The sequence below is a fragment of the Crocodylus porosus genome, unplaced genomic scaffold (assembly GCF_001723895.1).
Source record: "Crocodylus porosus isolate Cpor-Errol unplaced genomic scaffold, CroPor_comp1, whole genome shotgun sequence".
Classification (NCBI taxonomy): Eukaryota; Metazoa; Chordata; order Crocodylia; family Crocodylidae; genus Crocodylus; species Crocodylus porosus.
In genome coordinates this window covers 179,963,941-179,977,184 of record NW_017728906.1, presented here as the reverse complement: position 1 = coordinate 179,977,184, position 13,244 = coordinate 179,963,941, and the positions used below count along the sequence as shown (strand labels likewise).

Below are 13,244 nucleotides of genomic sequence, written 5' to 3'. Positions count from 1 at the left end.
GGGGGGAGAGGTGGAGGCCATCTCTTCCCAGCAGCTCGCTGCCTCTCTCGCCAAAGAGCGGGCTGTGATCATGGAAGCCAAAGCCTTCCCGATGACACTAGCTCTGCAGTCTTTGGTTCACTATGTGGATCCTCCTCTCCCTCCTCAGCCCATAGCCCAACTGGGAGGATTGACGAAAACACCAATTGTTTTCCTTTTGCAGTTTACACCATTTTATGACAACAAAACTATTGAAAAATGGAACAATATTGATATCAAACCACATCAGGAATTCCAGCATGTAAGCACTTATGTGGTTAAAGTCTGGCTCTCAAAGCTTGGAGATAAAAAAAGGATTCTGATATGTGCCAAGTGAAAATAAAAAGGGACTTGATATGTTCAGGTGGTAAAATTTGAGCTATCACAGATATGACAGTACTCATTAGGAGTACTGCTGAAACATGGTAATGACTTCTGTTGAGAATTCATAAATGCATGTTATCTTGAACACAGAACTGTGAACTGGGAAATGTTAAAACTGTTCAACAAGAGAGTAAAATTTTAAAAAACTATATAAATGTAAACTTAATAGGTATGTAATCAAGAAGAACAACACATGTACATCCAAAGCAGCACAAAGAAAGTTCCTAAGTTTCCTGTTGGGCCTAAGTAATAGAAGACAGACTTTGAATGATTATGTTTAGTAATATTGACTGTAGTTAGATAATAGTTTTAAATTATATATATTACTATAGATATTTGTCACTATCATACATACTAGGAAAATAAGGGTGTGTACAGACATCTGGAGGAGTCAGGTGTGGGGTTAGAGGGAGGTTAGATCGCATTTAAAACAGCCACCCAATCTAACTTAGTTCACCCAAGTATGGACCTTACACTTACAGCCCTCATTAGGTCCACCTAAGTGCAAATTGTACAGAAGTTCCAGGAAGGTTGGACCAGTCTAAAAATGGCCGACCTGATTTAAGTTAACCCTACCTTGGAGGTAGTCTAACTTAGAACAGATTGGCCATTTTTAGACCAATCTAACTATCCCAAACTTTTCTACAGTTCCCAGTGCAGCCCCAGGGCTAGGAAAGCCCAGCTGCTGGTCCCAGTCCCAGGCCCATGCTTTTCCTGGCACCAGGCTATTGTCAGCCCTGCTGCAGACCAACCCCACCGAAACCTGCCTCCCCACCAAACCCCCATAGACCCACCTGCTGTCCTGATTCACCCTGCAGATTTTGCTTGCCCCCTGATCCCGCCTGCAGATGCCACCTGCCCCCCCAATTCCTCCAATTCTCCCCAGCGATTATCCACCTTCCTGACCCCTCCACAGTTGCCACCTACCCCTAATCCCTCATGAGATCCCCTATTTCCCCCCAAATTCCCATCATGGACCCTGTTTGCCCCCCAATCTCTCCCCCCCAAGGGACCCCATTTGCATCTCCCCAATCCTGATCCCCTGGATCCTGCCTGCCCCCATGATCTCCTCCAGGCTCCCTGAACCCACCCCAAACCTGCTTGTCACCCAACCACCCCCAAACCCTCCATCCTGACTTACCTTAGATTGGTAAGCTCTTTTCAACTCCATCCAGCCTCCCTAAATGTCTGTACCAAGCCTAAGTATTTACTGAAGTGACAGGTGATGAATAATTAAGAAGTGTTCCACCTTGAGAGACATTCTGAAGTTACAAGATTTCTTTTTATTCTGTATCACAGAAAAAAGAGGACCTTTCATTTTTTCATAAAAACACATGATGTAGAACAGGGGTGGGCAAACTGCGGCCCGTGGGCCAGATGCGGCCTGCCAGCCCATTCTATCCGGCCTGCGGGGCCCCTAAAAAATTTAGAAAATTAATATTTATCTGCCCCTGGCTGCCTGTCATGTGGCCCTTGATGGCTGGCCAAAACTCAGTGTGCGGCCCTCTGCCTGAAATAATTGCCTGCCCTGATGTAAAACCACCCCACAAGTGTCAGGTTAAGGTATTTCCCTAGAATGTGGGAGCCCCAGATTCAAGTCTGCTCACCTTTAATGTGGTGGAGGAGCTTAAACCTGGATCTTTAACACCTTAGGGAGGTCCCAAATGATTGGATGAATTACCATTCTGGAACAGAGCTCCCTTCTGCCCCACTTTTGGAAATGAGAAACCTTTCCAGTGAAAATATATTGAATATGATACACTTCTACAAAAGGAAAAACTATCATCTTTTTGATAAAAATGTTTAAAGTTATCATTTTTAACCAGCTGTGCTAAAGCACAGTGTTCCTATGCTTCTACCATGTTCCTGAAAAGGCTTGAAAAATCATTAGTCTTAAAATGTATAAAATCATTTTCCTTTATCACTTAATTCCAGCTTTAAAAAAAAGGTATGTCTCCATCACTATAGGATGATATTTTAAAGGACAATATATATTTCTGTTTGAAACTTATTTATACTGCTAAAAGCAGTTTCCATCATACTATGAGCTTGATTTTTCTGGAATGGAATCAGCCCCTTGTGTAGGAGTCATAAGCCAATCTTAGGAAAATAAAAAGGTATCTTTTTAATATTGCTGTCAGTAAAGCTATTTGTGTTTCTTCCATCAGAATGAAAAATATGATTACACAGAATTCTGATTGAGTGGATTCTAAGGCCATGAGATGAGATACTGACTGCATGAGATACTGACTGCAAAGTAGCTCATTACTACTGTGCAGTAGCATCTCATGGCAGGAAGCATGACATGATGCTACTGCGCAGTAGTAGCGAGCTACTGTGCAGTCAGCATCACTTAAAAGCCATTCAGTGATGCTACTGTGCAGTAACTGTTACTGCATGGTAGCATCTCCAAAACGCTTTTAGGTGATGCTGACTGTGCAATAACTCATTACTACAGTGCAGTTGCGTCATGTCTGCGCGGGGCGCAAGCCAGGTTGTAGCAGTTGCCCCAGTGGGTTCTATCCCCTGATGTTAGTTTGTGAGAGGGAGAGGAGAACTCGTAAGGGTTCCAGAACATTTCCTTTTATTTGATCGCTTACTTAAGCACCACCAGTGTTGATGTGGCTGCGCGGGCGGTTACATTTGGTTCCGTCCCGCTTTGGATAAGGGACGAATGAACAAAAACAAAACAATGGAGCTCGGTTCGGGTGAGGGACAAACGTACAAAAACAAAATGATGGATCCGAGAACGAAAACTTATGCACCACCGGTGTTGATGTGGCTGCGCGTTCTGTCCCGGTTCAGATATGGGATGAACAAACAAAAACAGAATGATAGATCCGAGAACAGAAAGACAAAACAAAGGATCTGAGAACAAAAAACAAAACAAAGGACAAGAACGAGAACAGATACGTACGGGTGCACAAACAGTTAGGCGGGAGAAGCCATGGGAAGCTGGCCAAGCCAACTCACTGAGCGGTGTGAGTGCTCTGGCTTCTCCCTGCTGAGCGGTGGATGCTCTGCGTCTCTCTTTCGCTTCTCCCCCTGGGTGGAAACTCCACCCTAACTTTTATAGGCCAGATGACAAGCCCAATTTCAAGTCCCCGGTTGGTCACATTTTCCCGCCAAAATGTTTGCAGGGTTTTTCCACAGGGGACAGGGTTTCCCAGCACATGGCCAGGGGCCATGCAGCAAACCAAATAGGGGCTTTCCAGATTGTGAGGAGAGTGCTTGATGGCATCTGTTGCTGGGTAAAGCTGGCAGAGTCCAGCTTGAGCATGACAATGTCATACTTCTTGCCACACAACATTACTGTGCAGTAGTAATGAGCTACTTGCAGTCAGCATTTCATGTAGCCATGACCTTAGTATCCACTCAATCATAATTAGAAGCTAAAAAAAAAAATCACTTAGCCATATGCCTAAATATTATCCTATTCCTGAAAATGATTTTTATTAAGCAGATTTTATTATTGGTTAATTGACTATATTCCAGTTACATACTCCTGATGAAGTTATATGACTGAAACTTTTCTATATTACTGTGTGAATAAATGATATCCCATAGGAATATCCTTGAGAAATGCAAGTATCTAGAACACAGGGGTATTTTATACTCCAACTTCACTTTGCATTCCCAAGAAACAAGGTACATAGCATATTTTTTCACATAACACATGGTCCCAAAATAAGACATCTTGTACACATCAGTGTTCTCAAAAGCAAAATAAAATATACGGCCATCAATCAGCTGCCAAATTTAATTGCATAATCATAATTTGATTTCCAACACCCATAAATAAACCATAAAATTAATATTTGGTGGAATGGATCTAACTACTTTCAAGAACAACAAGGAGTTCTCTACCTATTTCTCCATATTTCTCACTTAAAATGCACTTCTCCATATTATCACTATCACAGATATTTAAAATTCTGCAATTAAGTCTTCATATACTGAATGATTCAGAAGAAGGATATTGATTAACGTAGAAAAAACTGAAAAAACTGTAATGCAGTATTTTCTGTAATATCTAATCCATATGATATTACAGAGACTGGAGGGCAGAACAAATTATTTTTCAATATGCATAAAAAATTGTTTCATTTTTGATACGGTATATAACAAGAGCATACAAGCATAATACTAAGTTGTTTGTATCCGTAGGTTAAAAGAAAATTGCAAACGCCTAAAAATTGTTTAAAAAATAAGCCTAAGTGCAGAGTAAGCCTGACCTGATTCTTCTGAAGTAAATGGAAAAAATCATTAAAGCCCAGATCTGGCAAATATATTTCTGGAACTACCCATGCACTTAGAACTTAACGTGTTAAATGCATCACAGGCTTAGGACTCAAATACGTCAAACTCTGGAATCAGTACTGCTGTCACTGAAGGCAATGACATAAATTCCATTCATTTTACTAGTGTAGATATAGGCATTTAGGACAGGTTTTTTAAAAAACTGGGACTACTGGCGGGAATTTGACACATGGGACTTCTAATAAATCAAATCAGGTACCTGTCTTTATTTTAGGTAACTAAACACCTAGAGAAATTTGGTCCTATTTCATATGAGATGCAATAAAGGATTAACTAATAATCAGGCAGAAGAAGTGTCCTAATAGCCCGATGCATATCCCAGCTATACTGGGATAACTGCTTGCAGCAAGCTGTATTCATTGCACATTTCCACTAGTTGAGAAGGGGTACTAGGTAACACATCAATGTAGTTTTGCCTATGATTTTTTATGGGTTAATTATATATCAGCTTCAAGTTTAGTTGGTATGGCAGTTATATGGTCTGTCCACTCCTTGTTGATGGAAGTGTAAATTTCATTTATCCAAGCCCTCCGAAGAAAAAAACAAAAAAGGGAGAGAAGTTCAGTGCGTTTCCAAGCAGTGACACACTTATTTACATTAACAAGCCAAGATTTCACCTGATTTCTAGGGTGACCACCTAGGTAGGACCAAGATATTAGTTACCTGCATTAACCTGACATTAGTTAATCAGAAAATATTCCCTCTGGTGGCTCATTAATGAAACAATTAACAAAAAAAATAAAATGAATAAACTTGACAATGTGAAGTTATTAAAGATGCCATCATAACTTTAAAAAAAGATTAGGCTCATTAGCCCCAGTACATTGGTCAATACAGTCTTGAGTAGCTATAGTTTGACTATGTAGATAATTTAGTTGCCTAGATTCCTCTTGAAATTTTGTTTCCTGTCCTATAATCTTTTAAATCTGTGTTGTATATTTGCTGCTTCTCAATCCAGAAATGGCTAGGGATTAATAAATGCTTATGCATATTTTATAAATCAATGTAAGCAATTTTTTATTTATCAACAAAGCAGTGCTGAAGAGTCACTCTCACATTACTGTGTTGTTTATCTACTAATGTGTTCACATCATGTATTGCTATATGATTACACAATTTCTAACCCAAAAGTATTTCAAAAGGCTCAGCTGTTGAAAGGTGAAAAAAAATATTTGACTAAGAATGCTCTGTTTATTGCACCTGTCAATCTGTAAAATATTTAACAAGAAAAATAAGCAACAGAAAATCTCCAGCACATCATTTTTCTCAAATAGTTGAATACATTATAAATAATTCTACTCTATTCAGAACGGTTACGGTCTTACTTGGTAGTAATAAGTTCAGTCCTGACGCTGTGCCTCTAAAAAGACATAGGCAACACTGGGAAAAGAGTCCAGAGAAAAGTCAAAAAAATAATAAGACATCTAGAAAACATGACATACAAGGAAAGCTCAGAAGAACTGGAATTATTAGACTGAGGATGGAGGGATTTGACAAAAGTCTTCAAATAAAAAACAGTTGTTATTAAGAGGACGTGATCAACTGTTCTCTGTATCTACAGGAGACAGAAATAGTAGATATGGTCTTAAATTGCAGCAAAGGAAAAGTTGGACATTAGGAAGATCTTTCTAACTAAGAGGGTGGTTAAATATTGGAAGAGGCCACCTGGAAAGTTTATGAAATCTCCATTAGCTGGAAGTTTTTAAGTGCATGTTTGACAAAAGTGTGTGGAATGGTTTAGACAAGGATATATATTCCTGCCTTGAACAGGCTGAGCTGGTAGTGCCCTCTGCTAGAGGTGAGGCACATCCACACTTATTTAGAAGTTCCCAGACAGGTCCTTTATTTAAAGCTTTCCCAACAAAGGAAGTAAAAAAAAACCCCAACAAAACCCCCAACAAATAAAACATGGCCTTTCCCATTCAGGCTGTTATACAAATCAGTGTCTTTTCTCCTTTCAGGCCCTCGAGGCTTTCCGACTTCCACAAACTCCTCCTACCTCCCTGCTGTCTTTCAGGTGGACTGTTTTGAATGCTTTCAGCTGATCCCCTCCACCTGCACCTCATCAGCAAACAGGGATAGTGGCCCTTTTTTCCTTGTAAAAGGAGCTCTATACCCTACCACAATGACCTCCTGAGGTTCCTTCCAACCTTTTTTGATTAATCCCAGTTTTTTCTTCAAATACATGAGATTTCCACATTAATAAAACTTTGGTTTGGATTTCCCTCTTAACTACTAAACTAATACAAGGCTTTAATGATTCTTCTTTCACCATAGCTGCCAAAATTTCTTGGTATTCCATTGTTATCGACAGAATGTTATAAACAGAGTCATTTGCTCTACTCACATAATATTCTCATTAAATGGCAACACAGAATGCAGCCTGTATTTTCCAGCCCAAATGTGGTATGTCTTATTTTTGGAGGCCCAATTAAAATACATTAAAAAAGACCAGATTTCCTGAAAATGTGTCCATTGTACTTCTGAAAACCAAGCTCATTTTAAATGAGCTCAAGTTGAACATCCAAAAACTGATGCACCCAAAAATCACTAGTTACTCTAGGAAATTCAGTTCTATATGCATAATAATGAGCAGTAAAGCCAAGCTAGATAACATCTGTAACTATCACTGCACTCAGACTTTACTTTTTAACTGTAATCTATTTTTTAATTGTAATTTTATAATTATATACAAAAAAAACTATTTAGTACATGATGCAAGGAAGATAGAAGTAAGATGCCTCAGATTATGCTTCATTTGAGTGAACTACAGAAACAACATTCTTCATAAACTGTCTTGGGTAATTAACAAGAGGATCTTGCTGAGAGCAACAGAAAAAAAATAAGAAGGAGAAATTACTGCAATCCAAATGTTGGATTTTTGTATCAGATTAAAAAACTCAAATGTCTTGGTGCATTTTTTAGAAGAACCATGAAAGATCTTGCCATCTCTCCCTTCACCTCTCTTTCCAAGTCTTTCACTGTATTGGAATCATCCAATACTACCTTCTGAGTGGCAGAGGCACACCTGAAACCTTAATCCCATGCAGAGGTCCATACAGTGCACAGGACAATGCAAAGGTATGTATGAAGAGAGCTAGAATAAAGGTTTAGGCTAGGGGTGGGCAAAGGCTACATAGGGAGTCTTCTTAAGCTGTTGCAGGCTGGGTCAGCACTCCCCACCTGATTCCCCCCGACAACAAGTCACCAAATATCCCTATGAAGAGGTTGGGTGAGGCCAATCTGCTCCCTACACTCCTTGCCCTGTGAAGGACATGAGGAATGTATGGGGCGGGGGAGGAGGGGGCATGCACATGTGTGAGGGGGGGCTGCCTGGGTGCTAGGTCCTAGGAGCCAGTTAGGGGTGAGAGGAGGGAGAGGGAGGCAGGGGACACATAGAGCAGAGCTCACCTGGGCAGTGCAGCCCACAGGTACCGTCATGATACTCCACACGCGGCCAAGCCCACCCAGGGAAACCCATGTCACAATCCCACCCATGCCCATCAGCCTGGCCCCAGCACCAGCCCCAGTAAGTGCACAATTTCTGGTAGGGCTGTTTCCGTGCAGCTGTAGCCTACCTGCAGAGGGTTGCTCATCACACTAGGTAGGCAAAGCAAGTGGAAGGCAGTCAGGAGCTGGAGCTGGAGCTGGAGCCACCCAGCTGAAGCTCTCCCCCCCGCCTCAACTTGGAGCAGCACAGCAGGAGCAAGAGGAAGCACTGCCACTGGAAGCACTAGGTGGGCAGCCATGGGCTGGATCCAGTCAGCTGGTGAGACAGATCCAAACTATGGGCCATAAATGCCCACCCCTTATTTATGCAAGTACAGGCAGGTCCATGAACATGCAGACCCACTTTTTCCCCAGCATACTAGACATTTAGGAGACTTATCAGCATAGGATCTGTTTTTTATTAAACGCATTACTTTTACTGTGTCCATCTATGCTAACGTCTTAAAAGGCTGTTCACTTGTGTGACCGGAATAAAATTATGTTACACCCTGTAAATCATCCTTTCAAAATCCTGATCTCTCCCATCTTTCACATTGTTTGGAGTCAAATGTAAGCAGTTTTCACAGATTGCAAAATAAAGTGTAATACAACGCATGAAAAATGTGGAGCAGGAATAAAAGTAGGGTACTTCTATCTTGGGCAGAAAATCAGCTTCACCACTTAATATGTACACCCCAGTTCTGGGGGTGGGGACTGATTTAGGTGGGGGAAAGTGTGTGTTGCATAAGAGTAAATAATATGGTATATTATAATAAATGGTGCTGAGCATGCATTATCCTTGCTTGTTTACCTAGCAGGGAACACCAGTGCTCAGCATATCACAGGTTTGGGTCTGTTTATTTTTGGATACAAGACAGAGGCTAACAGTTAGCTGGGTTTCATGCAAACCAAACAAACCAGCCAACCAATTAATCAACCAGAAGCATTTTGGGAAAAATAAAAATGAAACTCATTATTATATCTAAGAATTAAGGAACCAGGATTTGTGCTTTAGTCGTGTGGTATCCCATCAAAAGGTCATCTAACACTTGTTTAATTCTAAGATCAAGGCACTGAAAAGCAATCAGTTTAACTCTGTCTCTATTGACATAACTCTATTTCCACTGAAGAAAATGGGAATGTAAGCCAGAGGTGCTCACCTTCCCAGCCCACAGGCTGAATCCATCCTACAGAGCTCTCGTCTGGCTCCCAAGGGTCCAGACATTTGGTGGAGAGGAGCAGTAGAAGCATTAATTATCACTCTCCTGCTGCCAAATTTTCAGACTCGTGAGAAGCCAGATAACATGGCCAGCTGACGTGGACCTGAATGCCAGATTACAACAGCATGCGGCCAGATCCAGACATGTGGGTCAATCTGACATGCTGGAACTGCACCCACAGACTGATCTTACATACCAACACTGTGTGAGATCTGGCCTGTAAAGCAACTCTGTACCGCTCATCCTGTCTGCACCTTAGAAGGTTGGACAGGGATTAGTTAGGCCAACACCTTTATTAAAAAATATACCCTAAAGAAGGTTTCTCTTGATCTCATTTTTAGCCAGGCTTATTCACACATGAACAATCATTTAATCAGTCAGGGGTCATAAGAGATAGGTTTTGTGAACAGGGTTCTCTGACGCCACCGTTTCCTACAAATCAACTTCAATTAATACGCTTTCTAAAGTCACACATTATTGTTGCTGTTGATATTACAATAGCCTCTACAACGTGCCAGATGCTATATAGATGTGTAGAAAAATACAGTTCCTCCTCAAATGCTTTCAATTTAAGAAATACACATTTCTATAAGCTATCTTGGGGAAAAGAGCAGTGCATAATTTGAAATGCTTGAAAACTGTGCCTAGTACTGAATCATTATGCCTTGACAGGCTAACAGTTGCGCACCAGAATAGGATCTGTTATGTCTTGTAGCTCCACAGAGATTAAACTAGCCTGAGAAAGAGTACCACACAGTTTACATGGCAAGTAACTTTATTGTTCTGAACAGGAACCAAAACTGCAAGCAAACATGGTGCCTAAGGAGTGTTAGCTGTCAGCTCTGTGTTCTTGAGGGAGCCCTGGCACTCAGACTGCTGGACTTACAAAGGACTTTTTCCAACCTCCCCTCCACCACACACACATGCACACCTCATCTGACAAGAACTAAGCAGAAGAAAGTTTAATAGGCATCTCGGGCCATACATTCCCCAGTCCCAGTAGGAGGCCTATTTAAACTTGTTTGACTAAAACTGGGTTGCCAGGTTAGGGAATGCTGAGGCAAGAGACTGAGTCAGAGGGGGTATGGGCAAAATTTGAACAATGGTTAGGGGTTTATCACAATGTCCAACCCATTGGTGCCCTGACCACAAATGCTGTCATACTTTTCCCGGGATGACTGATGGAAGTCCTCCCCACAAAGTTTATGAATACTCCAAGTAATCAATCCCCTTAAGTACATTAAAAGACTACAGTAAGATCTGAAAGTCATGCTAAGCTGAGGCTTTTTCACAACAGGGAAAATACAAACACCGATGCTGAATTCACAGTGCAAGCATAGCTAGGCCACTTGAGAGACCCTTCTAGTATATCTTCTATAGTCATAATAATTTCAAGCTGGCTCCTAGATGTCTGTTTACTCCTTAAAACTTTATGTTTTTCCTGGTTGTTAAACAGTTTCTTGAGATGTTCCAAACCAGATAACCCCTTGTCACTGAAAAAGGTAATACATTTAAATGGAAACTTAAACAGGATTTTCCCTGTCAATTACAACGTGGCACCCTCTTGATTTACACAATTAAAAGAGTGCTTTGAAGAAGCTGGACTAAGAGTATAAGAAAGCTATAAAGCAGCAAACAGTGTGATTCAAGAGGGTGAAATCTCTCTGACACCATCCACTGTTGTTCTCGAGAAGCTGGGATAAACAGATAGTCTCTTTCCATCGCCTGTTTCACCTTCAACAATTGTGCTAGGAACTTTGCCTGTCAACAAACCACCCAAGTGCCTTGGAATGGTGAAATCCCAGGTCTTGCTCTCTTTCCCCCTCTTTCTCTCTCTCTAGGCATAGCTTTCTGAACCTGAATTTTATTAGTTAAGCTTGAACTAGGTTTCCCCAAATACTCAGTTAAATCTGGGTAATATTGCAGTTGTTTTTGCTTTTCCTTGCATGTCTATTAATACTAGTACCATTATAAATTTCATATACTTAGCAATAAATAACTTTTATAGTCAAACTGGGGGTAACCGGGTGTATTTTTCCTTCTCTATTTCCCCTTCTCCACTTCCTCTGCAGCAACGCAGATCTCTTCCGGCAGGCTTTAAACTAGGCTCATTGGGGGAAGGGGAAGACGAGGCTGGAGGAAGCCTTGGACTGCCAAACCAAGCAACACCCACAAATACACCCCAGCCTAGACCAACGAGCGGAACATATACACAGGTAAGCAACAGGGGCCAGGGCAATGCTGAGATTAGGGGGCCAATGCACACATCCTCAGGAGGCCTCAAATGCCTCTACACAAATGCTTGTAGTATGGGAAACAAGCAAAAAGAACCTATCCTCCTGCTACCTGACACCAACCCAGACATAGTGGGGCTCACTGAAACATGGTGGGACCCACCACATGACTGGATGGTGAATATCAAGGGCTATAGGCTGTACAGGAGGGATAGGACAGGGAGGAAAGGTGGGGGCATGTTGCTCTACATTAAGGAGGAATACACATCCTTGTCAATTACCAAAGAATTGGAGGAGGGGCACTCTGAAGTGCTCTGGGTTAGAATACAAGGCAGTCGAGGGGAAAGAGACTTAATGGTGGGGGTCTACTACAGACCATTGAACCAAGGGGAAGAGCTAGACCAGGAATTCTTAAGTCAGCTCAAAGGACATGGTCATCATGGATGACCTGAACCTTCCAGACATCTGCTGGGAAGAACAGTCAGCCAAGTCTGACCACTCACATATGTTCCTAGCCAGAATGCAGGACCTCCATCTAACCCAGGAGGTGCACAGCCCCAATAGGGGAGACCTTGTTGGACCTGGTGCTGGCCACCGGCGACGACCTAGTAAGGGGGTTGCAGGTGCTCAACCACTTGGGCAACAGCAATCATCGCCTGCTAGAATTCACCATCCAGCACAAGGTGGCAAAGGCCTACACCAAGGCAGCAGCCCTAGATTTCAGGAGGGCAGACTTCAATGAGCTAAGGAGAATACCTGGGGAAGCACTGAGGTCCTGGAGGGAAGGGGAGCCAGGTGTCCAAGAAGAGTGGTCGCTCCTTAAGGAGACAATCCTCCAAGCCCAAAGAGAGGTAATCCCAACACGGGGCAAAGGGGGAAGGAGGGTGCAAAAGCCCCCATGGCTCATCAGAAGCATCCGGGAATGTCTCCTAGCTAAAAGGGAGGCACACACCCAATGGAAGGGGGGACCATCACCAGGGAGGACTATACTGCGGTTGCTCGGGGATGCAGGGGGGGCAGTCAGGAAGGCCAAGGTGGAGATGGAACTGGGATTAGCTTCCTGGATCAAAGACAACAAGAAGCCCTTTTTCAAATACATAGGGGGCCAAAAAAAAGGTTTCAGGTAACGTGGAGCCCCTGCAGGACATGCTAGGAAATTTGGTCATCATACCAGATGACAAAGCTAACATATTTAACGATTTATTTCCCCCCATTTTTGTGAGCAGGGACCGAAACAGCCACCCTCCCTCTGGCCCCCCCTTAGACTCCAGGGGAGACGCACCTAGGCCAAGGATTAGTGAGGAACTAGTTAGGGAACTTCTGGAGGGACTGGATGTATTCAAATTAGCTGGTCTGGATGATCTCCACCCTAGAGTACTGAGGAAATTACCTGTGGTCACTGCGGGACCCCTGGCATGCCTTTACAAGCACTCGTGGTGCTCTGGTGTGGTGCCAGAGGATTGGAAAAGGGCCAGTGTGGTTCCCATTTTCAAAAACGGAGGAAGAAGGACCTGGGGAACTATAGGCCAGTCAGACTTACCTCAATCCTGGGCAAGCTATTTGAGAGAATTATTCTGGC

At 42.4% G+C, this 13,244-nt stretch overlaps 1 protein-coding gene across 1 annotated transcript in view; it reads right to left on the bottom strand.

Annotated features, from left to right (window-relative positions):
* TRPC6 (transient receptor potential cation channel subfamily C member 6) overlaps positions 1-13,244 on the bottom strand; it is a 186,175-nt gene that overhangs the window by 141,534 nt on the left and 31,397 nt on the right. The gene's annotated exons all lie outside the window — the stretch shown is intronic.